The following is a 16,186-nucleotide window of genomic DNA, read 5'->3' as shown; positions in this document are numbered from 1 at the left end:
ACATCTACATGACCACATCAACAGGATTTCTTGGCAATCCGGACTTACGTGCCTGGCAGAAGGTTCGGGTTATTTCTCTACCGTCCCACTCATTAACAGTGTGCGGGAAAAAGGACCACTTAAATCTTTTCTTGCGAGCCTTGAATTACATTATTACTATGGTTTCTTCCTGTGTAAGTTCCCGAGGAAATACCCTGATCTTTCTGAAACTTCGCTCAGTGAAAGCGGGGACAAAATAAGCGAACACGTGTCTCGGCTTATCTGCTTACACTCTACCGCTTCTGATAAAACGACGGTCAAAGTTTTCAATGCGTTGTTGCTATAGTGTAGATACCTCTTAGCGGGTAAGCATTCAACTGGAGCGGTGGCTCTGCGACTACCATAGCGATTTCGAAACTTTGCGCTGCGAGTTCGAAACCCGGTTTTTCCTTTTTTTTTCCCTCACTCTCTGAATTATCTACGAATGTTTATTCCAATTTATGTTGAAACACTGTTGTCGTTATTCGTCAGTTAATTTACTGTGTAAAGAAATAAGTTAAAAAGGGAACACATAGTGCGTAGTGGGGCGATCACTCTGTTGTAGAAATAATTCAGAAGCCAAGATCGCTTAAATATTGTTTGCTGGATAACCGGTTTCAACACACTAAAGGTGCCATTATCGGATCTAAATGTAGATTAACATTTATAAAATATTTGGTTATAACGATACATGAGGCAGCCCAGATGATTTTAGATCAGCTTGTCTCATTCGTTTATTACTTTTTAATTCATTAATTACACATAAAGTTAATTGGCGAATAATGACAACATTATTCCAACATAAATTAGAAAAAACTTTCGTAGATAATTCTGATAGAGAGGCAGGAAAATAAAATAATTAAAAAACCCAATATGGTCTCGAACACGGGAATCAATGTTAACAAGGAACGACGGTAGCCACTGAGCCACCGCTTCAATTGCGTTCTCGGCTGCAGAAGGTAAGCCGGCCGAAGTGGCCGTGCGGTTAAAGGCGCTGCAGTCTGGAACCGCAGGACCGCTACGGTCGCAGGTTCGAATCCTGCTTCGGGCATGGATGTTTGTGATGTCCTTGGGTTAGTTGGGTTTGATTAGTTCTAAGTTCTAGGGGACTGATGACCTCAGCTGTTAGGTCCCATAGTGCTCAGAGCCATTTGAACCATTTTTTTTTGCAGAAGGTATCTACACTAGAGCAACAGCGCGTTGATAACTTTGACCGTCGTTTTCTCGGAAACGGTCGAGTGTCTGCAGATAAGCTGAAACACATGTTCGCTTATTTTGTCCTCTCCTTCACTGAGGAAAGTTTCGGGACAATCAGCCTATGACATTTGGGGAGTTCCCCTCGCTCGTCGAGTCGCTTCTTACGCCCGGCGAGAATTATGTATGCCTCCGAGTAAACTGCGCCACCTGGCAACACGGCGAGCGGGGATAAACACGTTTTCCTTCTTATAAGGCAACCTTCTACAGATAAAATTCACGAAGTGTTCTTCAGGTTGCCTCAGATATTTCAGAAATGTTTCTTGCGTCAGGCCTGCCGCATATGCAAAACGTAAACATTTCATGTCATGTAATATTTATCAGGATAAGACATGACAAGAGTGGACCAGTCCCTTCTGAGAAAAATTAGAGATTCTAAGTTGCTCCACTATGTATAGACACGGGTACGGGCTTGCGATCTCTCTTTTATGCCATCGATTTCCGTGTTACACATACTTGGCCACTGCGTTGCGGCTGCCATCTTGGAGGAGGCAGTCTGTTTCCTGCCAGCGCTGTTTCCGCAGCCAATATTAACTGCGACGAATCATTCAGTCAACGCTAAATGGCCCATCTGGCTGAGGCAGACAAGGGCGCTATAATAGAACTCCATGCAGAGGGATCTTCAAATGCCGACATAGCAAGAACTATGGGTCTTCACTAGTCGACGGTAGCCAGGTGGATCAGACGAAAGGAAGAGAGTGGTAACCTGAATGGGAGGCCTCATGGCCGTCGCCGCAAAACAACAGCAGCTCAGGATCAGCAGATACGCCGTTTCAGTGAGAACCATCCATTTGTCAACGCACGACAAATCAGCAAATTCATGACGCTTGGAATGAGTTACTTGAATCTCCTAGTTCTGTGGCTCGAGTTGTGGGCTCAATGCCCAACAGACTTCCAGCTGTTGTGGAAGCCAAAGGAGGCTATACGCGATTTTTTTTACAGACTTATATTTTATATAATTTCAAGGAAACGCAGTAAGTGGAATGGGGACAAACAAATTAATTCACAGCAAGATATGTAATATTTAATTTGATAAGAGAAGAAATACTCACCTTATATATTCATTCAGTCTCTATAAAATACGTGACACTCGTGTGTATGCAAGAAGGGTACAAAACAGTTCAGCACAAATTAAAAATATTGAGGAGAAGCTCGCCGATGAAGACGTAATTGCAGAACAAAGGTTGGGCTAGAAGGAGAGGTAAGGAGGCCCGAAAAAGCAGAGCAAAATCAAATACCCAATAGACTTTGAGTCGTTGTCGCAGCAAAGGGCGGTTGGTATATGCGATTCGGAGCAACTGTACAAGAATAGTTTTATATACTGATTTTTGAGGCTTTATTTTGTGACGGCTAAACAGTGCTGCATCATGAGACCCGCTATTTTTCCACATGTGGCTAAACATCAGAGCTGAAAAAATTTTGAGAGGTACCGAAGTTCTCTGGAAGAGTAAAGTGTTTTAGACTAGAAGATGATTTTTAGTTCATTTCATTTTAACCATTCACACTATGCTTCGACATTCTAATCTTTGATTTCATTTTATTATTATGTATCTTTTCTTCAGTGAAAGTCAACGGTAGTAAGTTTCAAGATATGAAGAATAACTGGAAGTTTTTAATTTGTGGAAAGCGTATTTAACAGTTAACATTTTCAACAAATCTGTAGTTATAGGACATATTAAGAAGCAAGTAAAAATGGCACTGTGGAAAGATCAGGTTGGCCTCTAAAGGGTAACGACGGTAAAATAGCAAATACGAAACTATGGGTAACAACTATTGTTGATGGTGAGGAGCCGTAATCGATATGCCACTATTCTGTAATTGTATTTCTGAAGTTTATCGTCAATCCTAGGACTGACACCGATACTCTGTTTTACGTAAAGAATATAACCTTCAAAATTTATTTAGCAGCGCAGAATATTAAATCACAGTTTATAGATCAGGAACCTAATCCAACTGCCCTTAATTTTATTCTCACGGATGTCATTGGGACAGTAAATAACAAGAGAAATAACAAAACTCTCAGAGTCAATATGTAGAATTCAAGTGTCCAGTGGATTCAAAAGTTTGCTATAATAGCGATTAATTGCTTTTACAGACTCCTTCATGCTTACATTTTCTATCAGACAATGTTTGAAACTAGGACTAACAAGGTAAACAATTTTTCCACAAATTGTCAAATTGGAAGTCGGAGAGCCAGTTACATAAATTACGATGACAACAAACGTTTTTCAAGTAAACTGATCACAGGAGGCATCCAACGCATTTATTGTGAGTTACATGCACAGTATGTAAACTGGCAACGCCACCAACACACAATACCACTAACAAGGGAACTTCCCCATCGCACCGCCCTCAGATTTAGTAATAAGTTGATACAGTGGATAGGCCTTGAAAAACTGAACACAGATCAATCGAGAAAACAGGAAGAAGTTGTGTGGAACTATGAAAAAAATAAGCAAAATATACAAACTGAGTAAACCATGCGCAAGATAGGCAACATCAAGGATAGGGTGAGCTCAGGAGCGCCGTGATCCCGTGGTTAGCGTAAGCAGCTGCGGAACGAGAGGTCCTTCCTTCAAATTTCCCCTCGAGTGAAAAGTTTAATTTTTATTTTCAGACAATTATTATCTGTCCGTCCGTCCGTCCGATGCGAGGTAACCGCGCCGTAGTATGATGACGCTACACCTAAACAAACATCGAAAGACATGACGTCAGTCGACTATAGCGCACGGAAGAGAGAGTATTCCTGCTAACGAGGCTCCCTGGCTGGCAGTTAACTGTTCGCTACTTTGGACGAGAGTGTATTAAATACGTGAGATGCATTGCGTGGGCAATATGAATCCAACAAAAATAGCTCGTGACTTCAATAACAATGTCAATGAATATTTTCCGAACTGTAAGGCATCGGAAAGTTCCTTAAGGGATCGAACGATTGTCGAACATTTGTATGATTATTTCCTATATTTTTTGATAAACAGTACGTGTGATGGTGATTGTCTGAAAATAAAAAAATCAAACAACTCACCCGAGGGAAGACTTGAACCAACGACCTCTCGTTCTGCAGCTCCTCACGCTAGCCACGCGACCACTGCGCTCCCGAGATCAAGCTATCCTTGATGTTGCTTATCATGCGCATGGACTACTCAGTTTGTTTAGTTTGATTAATTTTTTCATAGGTCCACACAACTTCTTCCTGTTTTCTCGAATGACCTGTGTTCAGTTTTTAAGGCCTATCCACTGTGTCAACTTATAACTAAATCTGAGGAGGGTGCGATGGGAAGGTTCCCTTGTTAGCTATGAAACACTGTAGCAAAACGGAGCATCCTCGTTATCCATGTGATGGATAAGACGAATAATTCGAAACATAAATGTCAATGTAAGCATCAGTTCCTGTTGGAACGTGCTTCCCGGACCAAATAACATACATTTCCTACGTCTTCAATGCGAATCATGTAGCAAATGTAATTTAAAGGACATAAAAATATCGAGTGAATTTACTAACATAATTATGTACCACTTGAATTTGCATTCAACAGGCAATGTTCAGAAGTCAGGTGCAGGAGTACTGCGTGCTCTAATACGAAACAACAAAAATCAACGGAGTGACTATTATTGAACGTCATCAGGTCACTCATCGCGCATTCCTATGCAGTACTGTTACTGATGACGTGTTATGATGCCTTTATCGTTAACTTCCTAAGAAGAAATGAAAGGCTGAGCCCCACCAAAAGACGTAAACTTGAGGAGAGAGTAGTGTGAACATAATATTTTACATCTGATAAATCCAAAAGTGTGCTTTGGGCTACGAATTCTGCCCCCAGGGTGTGTGCAACACAGTTGGAATTTGTTGCCAACAACTGAGACACCTTTCGGTCACAGTGTAAGAAAATCGAGCAACAAAACTACATCACCTGTGCTACTGCATGATAACGCACTATGTTGATTTGAGAAACAAAACTATCCAGGAGATTGATAGGAAAGTCGTCTCTCAGGCACTTGTATTGATAGGGAAGTCCTCTCTCAAGCACTTGTCCCTCTCGTCATATATTTGTAAAATCTTACCTTTCCCACTCTTGATCGATCAACCGTCAAGGCAATTCATTTCTAGACGAAATTACTGTTTAATCTACTCTGGTTTAACGACATCGTTAGAACCACTAGGTTTCTACAGGCGTAGAATTTGTAAACAGCTTTAGCATTGGCATATCGTTTTAGATATCGTGAAAGAAAATTCTACTGCTAATTAATTTCTCTTTGATAATTACTGTTGCGTTTAGTAAACTAATGGCAAATGCAATTAAAATATTCACTGTACTAATACAAATTAAATTCAGCTTACTACAGAAACATCACGACGGCAGTCTATCTTAATAAAGCATTAAGTTTCTGTGAGACGATTGAGCCTATTTTAACACGAATTAGTAGGATATTACAGACTTTACACTTCGAAAAGATCTGTATTTATTTCATTTCCTGTACCATTCGTAAGTAGTACCAAAATGTGACATTTCATAGATAAAATTATGTATTCACAACAACAACAAAAATGTCGTCAGAAAACAAAAGTGGCATTATGAATCTGGCAGTACCGTAAGGTTTTCACTCTGACACTAAGAGTTACTGAAAGTAGCAAGACGAATTTTGCTCGAGCGTTGTCTTACGATTCCATTATTAAGTTTTTATCTGCCTGCTTGTAGCTGTGCTACAAAAGAATTAAAAATCTGGCTTTCAGCAAGTCTCGAGAGGCGAACGAAAGCAGCTTGCACCTGGTTACTAAGCATGTTACCTGGGAACTGGTTTTTTCTTAAAGTGGGAAGAAATCCTTTTGTGGTTCAATTGGCAAATGTCAGTCAGACGTGTGCCGTTAGTCTAAGCGTTTCGGTGTGTTGAATCTGTACCAATGATTTTTCTACACGTTTTTTCTGTCCCAAATAGAGTTGAAGTCTCCCATTAGTATTTTCACGTCATCTTGGTGAATTTTGCTCGTGGTATTTTCGAGTGTGTTCCAGAATTTTTCAACATTGTGGGTGTTTTTCTTATTTTCGATATTGGTGGGTTCAAATGGTTCAAATGGCTCTGAGCACTATGGGACTTAACTGCTGTGGTCATCAGTCCCCTAGAACTTAGAACTACTTAAACCTAACTAACCTAAGGACATCACACACATCCATGCCCGAGGCAGGATTCGAACCTGCGACCGTAGCAGACGCGCGGTTCCAGACTGTAGCGCCTAGAACCCCTCGGACACTCCGGCCGTCGATGTTGGTGGGGACACGTGCATTGATGAGTGTATATGTTTTACTGGGGCTCTGAATGACCATAGTCATAAGTCGCTTGTTGACGGGCCAGCCGCGGTGGCCGAGCGGTTCTTGGCTCTTCAGTCCGGAACCGCGCGACTGCTACGGTCGCAGGTTCGAATCCAGCCTTGGGCATGAATTTGTGTGATGTCCTTAGATTAGTTAGGTATAAGTAGTTCTAAGTTCTAGGAGACTGATGACCTCCACTGTTAAGTCCCATAGTGCTCAGAGCCATTGGAAACTTTTGATTGTCGATCGGTGTGATTACTTTGACAGAGTTGATAGATCGGTGTTCGAGAAATGCAATGCCGAAGATTGGTACGCCTTTCGCTACCTTTTGTTGTATTCTGCTCTTGAAGATGCAATGGTTTCCCTAATGCACGGTTTCATTGTCAGTTAGTCGTGGTTCTTGAAGTGCAAGGATGAGAATTTTTTGTCGGTCCATTTCTTTTGTGAGATTATTTAGTTTTCGTGTTTGGATCAAGGTATCGATGTTTACTTTTAAATGCATGTTTTTTGCTTGTAGGGAAATTTACCAGAGTTCTTCGATATTCTCTGTCGTGCTAACCTGGACTCCCCAGAATCCAAAAATCCAACTGCCGCCTGTCGACAGCCGGGTTGTGTACCACCTGGGATAAAGTTGACTTTGCTTGCATAGTTTACGTTTGCTTGTGTTTCATTGGTTGTGCTTGGGTGATACCAGGACCGGCCAGGACCAGAGGGTGTTGAAGCCTTTGAAAGCAAATATTTTCAGCCAAGCTCATTGAGATAACAGACGGTGACCAGAGTAGCGGTGATTTTCACTCAGACGTGTCTGGATTTTGCGTTCAACGGATTGAGTAGCCGTTCAGGATTGTGTTAGTATTTGGTTCACCCCTAGTATTTGATTTCCTCGGTACCACCCATATGGGGGAGGGTTTCCACTATCCGCCACACGCGATTATTATTATTATTATTATTGTCATTATGTCTCAGCAAATCCGATATGGTGTATCTTCCCACCACTGAAATAGATGTGTATTGTTCGATTCAGTATTATCATCACATAAATGTGGTTTATAATTACGTTACATTGCTACTAGTAGACATATTTCTCACTTTTTCTTAGACAGTTGCTACCTGTTACTCCATCATAGGAAGTTATGTGCGAAGCATTGTTGCAATACAGACGTTCAAATTATCCGATTTCTGTAATTTCATTTCGATATCAGATCGTTCTAATCGGATTCAGCCAGGTAGTCTTAATGTGGATATCCGACCACGACTGTCACCATATGATAGACTGTGTAAACCACATTCTTTATCGGACTGTTGAATATAGATCACTTATCTATGACAGGACCTGAATTCTTAAACACTGTGGAAAATAATAATCCGATGTGCTTATTACAAATACGTTATTTCAATATAAATATGTGAACTAAGGAGATAACAGTTTATTTACAGGAGCAGAACTAATGTTCAAATGTGTGTGAAATCGTATGGGACTTAACTGCTAAGGTCATCAGTACCTAAGCTTACACACTACTTAACCTAAATCATCCTAATGACAAACACACACACCCATGCCCGAGGGAGGACTCGGACCTCCGCCGGGATCAGCCACGCAGCTCATGACTGCAGCGCCCCGACCGCTCGGCTAATCCGGCGCGGCTACTAAAAGTGTACTCGTCCACAAAACCCATGTGGACAATTATCTGATAATCGGTCAAGCTTTGCTTTGTCGCAGCTCTTTAGGATACAAGTCCATTTACTTTCAGGCTCCTCCTTACAATTCTTGCAATGCAAGGTAATTGAAAAAACTCATCCACTCGACGCCAACTGAGGAACTGACTGGTGCATGTGTTGTTCAACACACAGTAGTTGTCACCCTCACTGGAATCAATGAGTGTGTGTGTGTGTGTGTGTGTGTGTGTGTGTGAGTGAGTTTTCGTGTTCATACACAACCTGAATCAATACTATTAACATTAGACAGACAACCGGCAATAAATATTGCATCAAACATGACTGTAAAGTATGTTAATGCGATGGGAAGTTACAAACTGAATTTTCACCCAACCCACGTCCTGCATATTACGTTAAGTAAGATGTATTAACTCCATAGTATCGTTAGCAGAGAGTGCGCTCTTGTTGTCGAGGCCTGCGACAAGCGCAGCGATCAGCAGTGCCCAATGCCGCCGCGATTTGTTTATGTTGGCTGAGCGTGGACACTGCAGCTGACGCTTCGCCATAAACAGAAAGAAATCACCTTGGCTCTGACTGCAGTGAGCGGATATCACTGCCTGCGTGTTCTTATAGTAACCAACGTGAGACTCTACTCACAGGTGCCATGGAGCAATTGCAACGGGTATCATGTCATTAGGCATGAGAATATTAACCAGTGATGAAATGTCCACTCTATTTGAATCCTAAGAAAATAGGAACCTTCTCACAAAGAAATGTGAGGTGATATCAAAATTTATCCAACATACAAAAATTAACTGCAGGGCTTTCTTGTATGCAAGTGTAGCACACAAGGAAATATTATGTCTTGGAAGCGTATATTTCATTTCCTCTTCTCATATTAACGTCCTTGTTTTAGAATGATGTGAGAAAATTAACACGAAAAACTTAAGTTCCTGAGAAGCATATAAGTCAGTTCCCCTTCTCATATCGTAGCTTTTGTTTTAGTATGAGGTAAAAAAATAAACGGTTTACGGGTCTGAAACATAATATGACACCAGATTCTTATCGTAGGCGCTATCGGAAACGCAAAAAACAGGGAGCTGTCCATTCTTTTGTCCTAAAGTCTGTTTCCTTTCATGAATTACTCACGCTAGGAGGTTCTTATTTAAGGACTTGTGGGCATCAAGTTCTTCAGCAGAACAAGCCTTATGTTATTGTGCTAATTACGGTATGGAAAAAATGCAAAAAAGACTAGTTCCCCTAGAGCAGTGAGGATATTTGCACATGTCTGTATTCAGCAATGACTGCCAGCTGCCACAACACTTCACAGAATCCTTGCGGCAGGCAACATAACTGTGCGTGCACTTCAGACTTCATTCAGTAAGACGTCAGGAGATGGTTGGAAACGTCAAATTAACGTTGCTTTCCGAGTCGTATTCAATCCAGAATGAGGTGTTATTAAGGTAGTTGAATGTTCTAGCAATTACACTTCTATAATTCCCATATGAGTATTCCGATAGCCAAAAGAACCCGTTAGTGTGAAAACATCTGGAACTGCATTAACATCAAACTGCGAGAACTTGAGACAATACGTGGAATCTTCTCTTCGCTAGGTGACCTATTACTGATATTTAGGATTCTCTCCGTCCTAGGCGTAATGGAAATGGAACTTCCAATGGTTCCAATGGCTCTGAGCACTATGGGACTTAACATCTATGGTCATCAGTCCCCTAGAACTTAGAACTACTTAAACCTAACTAACCTAAGGACAGCACACAACACCCAGCCATCACGAGGCAGAGAAAATCCCTGACCCCGCCGGGAATCGAACCCGGGAACCCGGGCGTGGGAAGCGAGAACGCTACCGCACGACCACGAGATGCGGGCTATGGAACTTCAGAGGCGCTTTCCGATATTCTTGAGAAAAATGAGAAACTTGTAATCACTGCGAGTTACAACTGCGTGATTGTAATGGTTCAGGTTGTCAGTAGTTGTGGTGGTGTTATGCTGTCAAACTGCTTACAGCAACGTTAATGGTGGCGCTCATAATTTAGGGCTGACTACCTACTTATGTAGAGATAGTGTTGTGGCGTCGTCGCTTGACTTTATTTGGCCTCAGCTTGAGTAATCCAACTTAACGAACATAGTACTACATTCGCGGGCTGCTAATGATACAGTATGACTACAGAGATCATCGTGCGGATATTACATTAATTCTGCAATGAATTGCTTAAAAAATATTACCCTCAGCTATGCAGGTGGAATGACTCATTACGCAGGTACTCTATGTTGCACTGGGTTAAGTGATTAGTTCGCTGCAATCCTGCTTTTACTGTTTGTGAATACTTGTATACTTCAAAAATGGTTCAAATGGCTCTGGGCGCTATGGGACTTAACGTCTGAGGTCATCAGCCCGCTAGAACTTAGAACTGCTTAAACCTAACTAACCTAAGGACATCAGACACATCCATGCCCGAGACTGAAGTCGAACCTGAGACCGTAGCTGTCGCGCGGTTCCAGACTGTAGCGCCTAGAACCGCTCGGCCACCCTGGGCGGCATACTTGTATACTGGCCATTCGTTATTTGACTAAATATGAACTACAATCTAATTCGCATGTATATGACATGGGTTAGCGCCGGCACAAAGGTATGACTAAGGATTGGATGCCGTTGGAGTCCCGTTATTTTGATGGCAAGACAAATGTTCGCAAATCACCTCTATCGCCTCAAAAAATATCGAAGGACCGACGTCCACACTGTCACAGCGCGTTGAAATACAGCAACGACGGCAGATGAAAATTTGTGACCGACTGAGCTTCGAACCTAGACCTCCTGCTTACTAGACAGACGTGCTGACCACTGCACTACTTTATTTATTTTTTTTTAAGTTTGAGAAGACTTTCCGCACCAGGTAGGCGGAGGCAAAGAGGGCAGGGGTAAAAAATCCGAGGCCTGGCCACAATGCCTCCCCCATACCTGTCACTGAGCAGCTGCATTATTCACATGTATTCCTTGTTTGCACTCATATATTCCTTTAAATTGTAGAACAAAATTGAAGTAGTAATTAAGGTTAAATAAATTACAGATTGTCGCCTCCAATGGCGTGCGTTCCTTGTGGAACATAACTTATAACAGTGAACAGGGTGGCGGAAAAATACATAACAAACATTCATTCAGAAATATATTCACAATATAAGTTATTATGCACTGGGTGCATATGAGGTCTGTACGGAAGCCATTTATTTTTCAACAAAGGAAAAAAAAATTCGGAGCCGGAGGGGTTTTGCCAAATTAGAACAGTTCTGATTTTAGAACCAACGTAAAGGAATATTCCAGGAATAAAAAAAAGTGGAAGAATAGTATTCTGCTTCTAATAAAAAAAACTGTCCACCTCTTCGTAGCCAACATAAAACAATAGATAAAAAAATTTGAAACCGTTCGTTATATTTGTTATTCTTCTTCAGCGTAAAATGTTCTTCTGCAATATAAAACATGTACTCTTCTAAGTTCTAAGTTTATACCCAGAAGCCACGAATAACTGTTATTCTTTGCGGACGGGTAACTTTTCCAGTCGGGTTGTAAAGCTTCAGTTATCGGTATATGACTTTCTGCGGTTCTGTTGATAGTGCTAATTTATTCCTAGTCCAGTTCCAAATTCTGAGTCTATTTTCACATAAGAAGGTGTGAGCTACAGTTTCTACAAGCCCACATTTGTCGCAGTATGGAGATGGTCTCAATTTGATTTTTCATAATCGTTCCGCTGTGGGTATGGTTTCGTTTACAACGTCGCACCATGCGGCACTGACTCTAGTTGGTAGAATTTTATTGTTGATATTTTTCCAGACGTTCCTCCAGTTTTTTGTAGGTCAATGTAGACAATGTCTGGTAATATAATCATAGACGGTTCTAGTGTTGGTGTGTGCTGGTGGAAGTCTTATACAGATCCAATTGCCATAGTACTTTTGGACGTAATCTAGGCTGGCATGCTACATTAACAGGATCGTTCCTATCCCAAGGATCTAACGAGAGGAACTTGAGGACAAAGATACAGCTGTTAGTACGTAACCCTAACAAACTCAAATCAAAGGCAAATGAGGACGTTCAAAGTTGATTTTCTAAAATTCCCCTCCAACTTCAATGCACATTTGACTTCTCTTGATAACACCACGTGTAGCTCTTCTGAGGTCGTCTTTGCGTTCTTTTATGAGCGCTGCACTATTCATAATCCGAACGAACAAATCAGCTCTAGGGTTTACTTTTTGTATGTAGACTTCGCCTTTAACCATCCCCGCAGGCAAAAATCCAAAGAGAGAACGTCCAGGGACCTTGAAGGCCAACAAAAGTACCCATATCTAATGATCCATCTTCCAGAAAATGTTAGGTTTGGATAATGTGTCACCTGACGACTAGAATTTGCAGGAGCCCCGTCATGCTGGAGGAACATAGGCATTCCTGTAGCCAAATGAACCTCTTCCAATAACGCTGGAAGTCATTTTCAAGGAAGTGTAGACAACTGGTTCCTGTAAAGACCAACATACGAAGCGGAAATGCATTGAACCCAGCTGTATGTACGAAATAAAAATTGGACACATGTTATTTGGCATTTCTTCTGCAATTTGTCTATACTACCACCTCCTACAATATTTACTATTTCTCCTGAAACATCCTGTATAATTATTTGGATCTCGGCGGCTCATCTAAAGTTTTCAGTGCTAGACGCACGACATCGTCCGAACCCAAGCGGGAATACAGTGTGGGGACGAGCGAGTGGAATAATGGCCGGGGCGGGGGGGGGGGGGGGGCTTGTTCTCATAAGTTCTTACCACAAATTTACTAAATTTTAAATCCAAAATACTGCATCCCGGTTCTTACAATAGTGCAATAGGTGCGCACTGGTTAGATGTAACTGAAGAGAGACTCCAACTCGGATTGTGATTAAGGGCGAACCCCAACCACATGGCGACGAACAATTGGGAGCGGAAACTTAATGTCATCGGAACCTTGTTGAAGGCCCATAAAATGCGATCGTTAGACTGACTGCAGAATATTCAGTTTATTAGAAACATAGCAAAATTTGTCATGTCGCAGCAATCTTACCGATACTGCAGGTCACTGCACATAAAATATTAGCTGTAGCCTCTTGGTATGTGTGGAAACAAAATATCTTCAAAGTAGCCTTCCACACGGCGACTTTGCAGAGGAAAGACAGAGGATTTGGAATTAAAGACGTGCTATTAAACTAATACACGCCACTAAGACAGGCATCACGAAATTTCTGTTCCTCTCGTTAGATCCTGGGGATAGGAACGCTCTTGTTAATGTTGCACGCCAACCTAGATTACGTCCGAAAGTACTATGGCGATTAAAGCTGTATAAAACTTCCACCAAAACAGACCAATATTATATTACCAGACATTGTCTACATTGAACTACAAAAAACTGGAGGAACGTCTGGAAAAATATCAACAATAAAATTCTACCAACTAGAGTCAGTGCCGCATGGTGCGACGTTGTAAACGAAACCATACCCACAGCGGAACGATTATGAAAAATCAAATTGAGACCATCTCCATACTGCGACAAATGTGGGCTTGTAGAAACTGTAGCTCACACCTTCTTATGTGAAAATAGACTCAGAATTTGGAACTGGACTAGGAATAAATTAGCACTATCAACAGAACCGCAGAAAGTCATATACCGATAACTGAAGCTTTACAACCCGACTGGAAAAGTTACCCGTCCGCAAAGAATAACAGTTATTCGTGGCTTCTGGGTATAAACTTAGAACTTAGAAGAGTACATGTTTTATATTGCAGAAGAACATTTTACGCTGAAGAAGAATAACAAATATAACGAACGGTTTCAAATTTTTTTATCTATTGTTTTATGTTGGCTACGAAGAGGTGGACAGTTTTTTTTATTAGAAGCAGAATACTATTCTTCCACTTTTTTTTATTCCTGGAATATTCCTTTACGTTGGTTCTAAAATCAGAACTGTTCTAATTTGGCAAAACCCCTCCGGCTCCGAATTTTTTTTCATTTGTTGAAAAATAAATGGCTTCCGTACAGACCTCATATGCACCCAGTGCATAATAACTTAAATTGTGAACATATTTCTGAATGAATGTTTGTTATTTATTTTTCCGTCACCCTGTTCACTGTTATAAGTTATGTTCCACAAGGAACGCACGCCATTGGAGGCGACAATCTGTAATTTATTTAACCTTAATTACTACTTCAATTTTGTTCTACAATTTAAAGGAATATATGAGTGCAAACATGGAATACATGTGAATAATGCAGCTGCTCAGTGACAGGTATGGGGGAGGCATTGTGGCCAGGCCTCGGATTTCTTACCCCTGCCCTCTTTCCCTCCGCCTACCTGGTGCGGAAAGTCTTCTCAAACTTAAAAAAAAAAAAATAGTGCAGTGGTCAGCACGTCTGTCTAGTAAGCAGGAGGTCTAGGTTCGAAGCTCAGTCGGTCACAAATTTTCATCTGCCGTCGTTGCTGTATTTCAACGCGCTGTGACAGTGTGGACGTCGGTCCTTCGATATTTTTTGAGGCGATAGAGGTGATTTGCGAACATTTGTCTTGCCATCAAAATAACGGGACTCCAACGGCATCCAATCCTTAGTCATACCTTTGTGCCGGCGCTAACCCATGTCATATACATGCGAATTAGATTGTAGTTCATATTTAGTCAAATAACGAATGGCCAGTATACAAGTATGCCGCCCAGGGTGGCCGAGCGGTTCTAGGCGCTACAGTCTGGAACCGCGCGACAGCTACGGTCTCAGGTTCGACTTCAGTCTCGGGCATGGATGTGTCTGATGTCCTTAGGTTAGTTAGGTTTAAGCAGTTCTAAGTTCTAGCGGGCTGATGACCTCAGACGTTAAGTCCCATAGCGCCCAGAGCCATTTGAACCATTTTTGAAGTATACAAGTATTCACAAACAGTAAAAGCAGGATTGCAGCGGACTAATCACTTAACCAAGTGCAACATAGAGTACCTGCGTAATGAGTCATTCCACCTGCATAGCTGAGGGTAATATTTTTTAAGCAATTCATTGCAGAATTAATGTAATATCCGCACGATGATCTCTGTAGTCATACTGTATCATTAGCAGCCCGCGAATGTAGTACTATGTTCGTTAAGTTGGATTACTCAAGCTGAGGCCAAATAAAGTCAAGCGACGACGCCACAACACTATCTCTACATAAGTAGGTAGTCAGCCCTAAATTATGAGCGCCACCATTAACGTTGCTGTAAGCAGTTTGACAGCATAACACCACCACAACTACTGACAACCTGAACCATTATCATCACGCAGTTGTAACTCGCAGTGATTACAAGTTTCTCATTTTTGTCAAGAATATCGGAAAGCGCCTCTGAAGTTCCATTTCCATTACGCCTAGGACGGAGAGAATCCTAAATATCAGTAATAGGTCACCTAGCGAAGAGAAGATTCCACGTATTGTCTCAAGTTCTCGCAGTTTGATGTTAATGCAGTTCCAGATGTTTTCACACTAACGGGTTCTTTTGGCTATCGGAATACTCATATGGGAATTATAGAAGTGTAATTGCTAGAACATTCAACTACCTTAATAACACCTCATTCTGGATTGAATACGACTCGGAAAGCAACGTTAATTTGACGTTTCCAACCATCTCCTGACGTCTTACTGAATGAAGTCTGAAGTGCACGCACAGTTATGTTGCCTGCCGCAAGGATTCTGTGAAGTGTTGTGGCAGCTGGCAGTCATTGCTGAATACAGACATGTGCAAATATCCTCACTGCTCTAGGGGAACTAGTCTTTTTTGCATTTTTTCCATACCGTAATTAGCACAATAACATAAGGCTTGTTCTGCTGAAGAACTTGATGCCCACAAGTCCTTAAATAAGAACCTCCTAGCGTGAGTAATTCATGAAAGGAAACAGACTTTAGGACA

Source organism: Schistocerca nitens, chromosome 1 (genome assembly GCF_023898315.1).
Source record: "Schistocerca nitens isolate TAMUIC-IGC-003100 chromosome 1, iqSchNite1.1, whole genome shotgun sequence".
In the NCBI taxonomy this organism is placed as follows: domain Eukaryota; kingdom Metazoa; phylum Arthropoda; class Insecta; order Orthoptera; family Acrididae; genus Schistocerca; species Schistocerca nitens.
Note: the sequence above shows the minus strand (reverse complement) of the source record.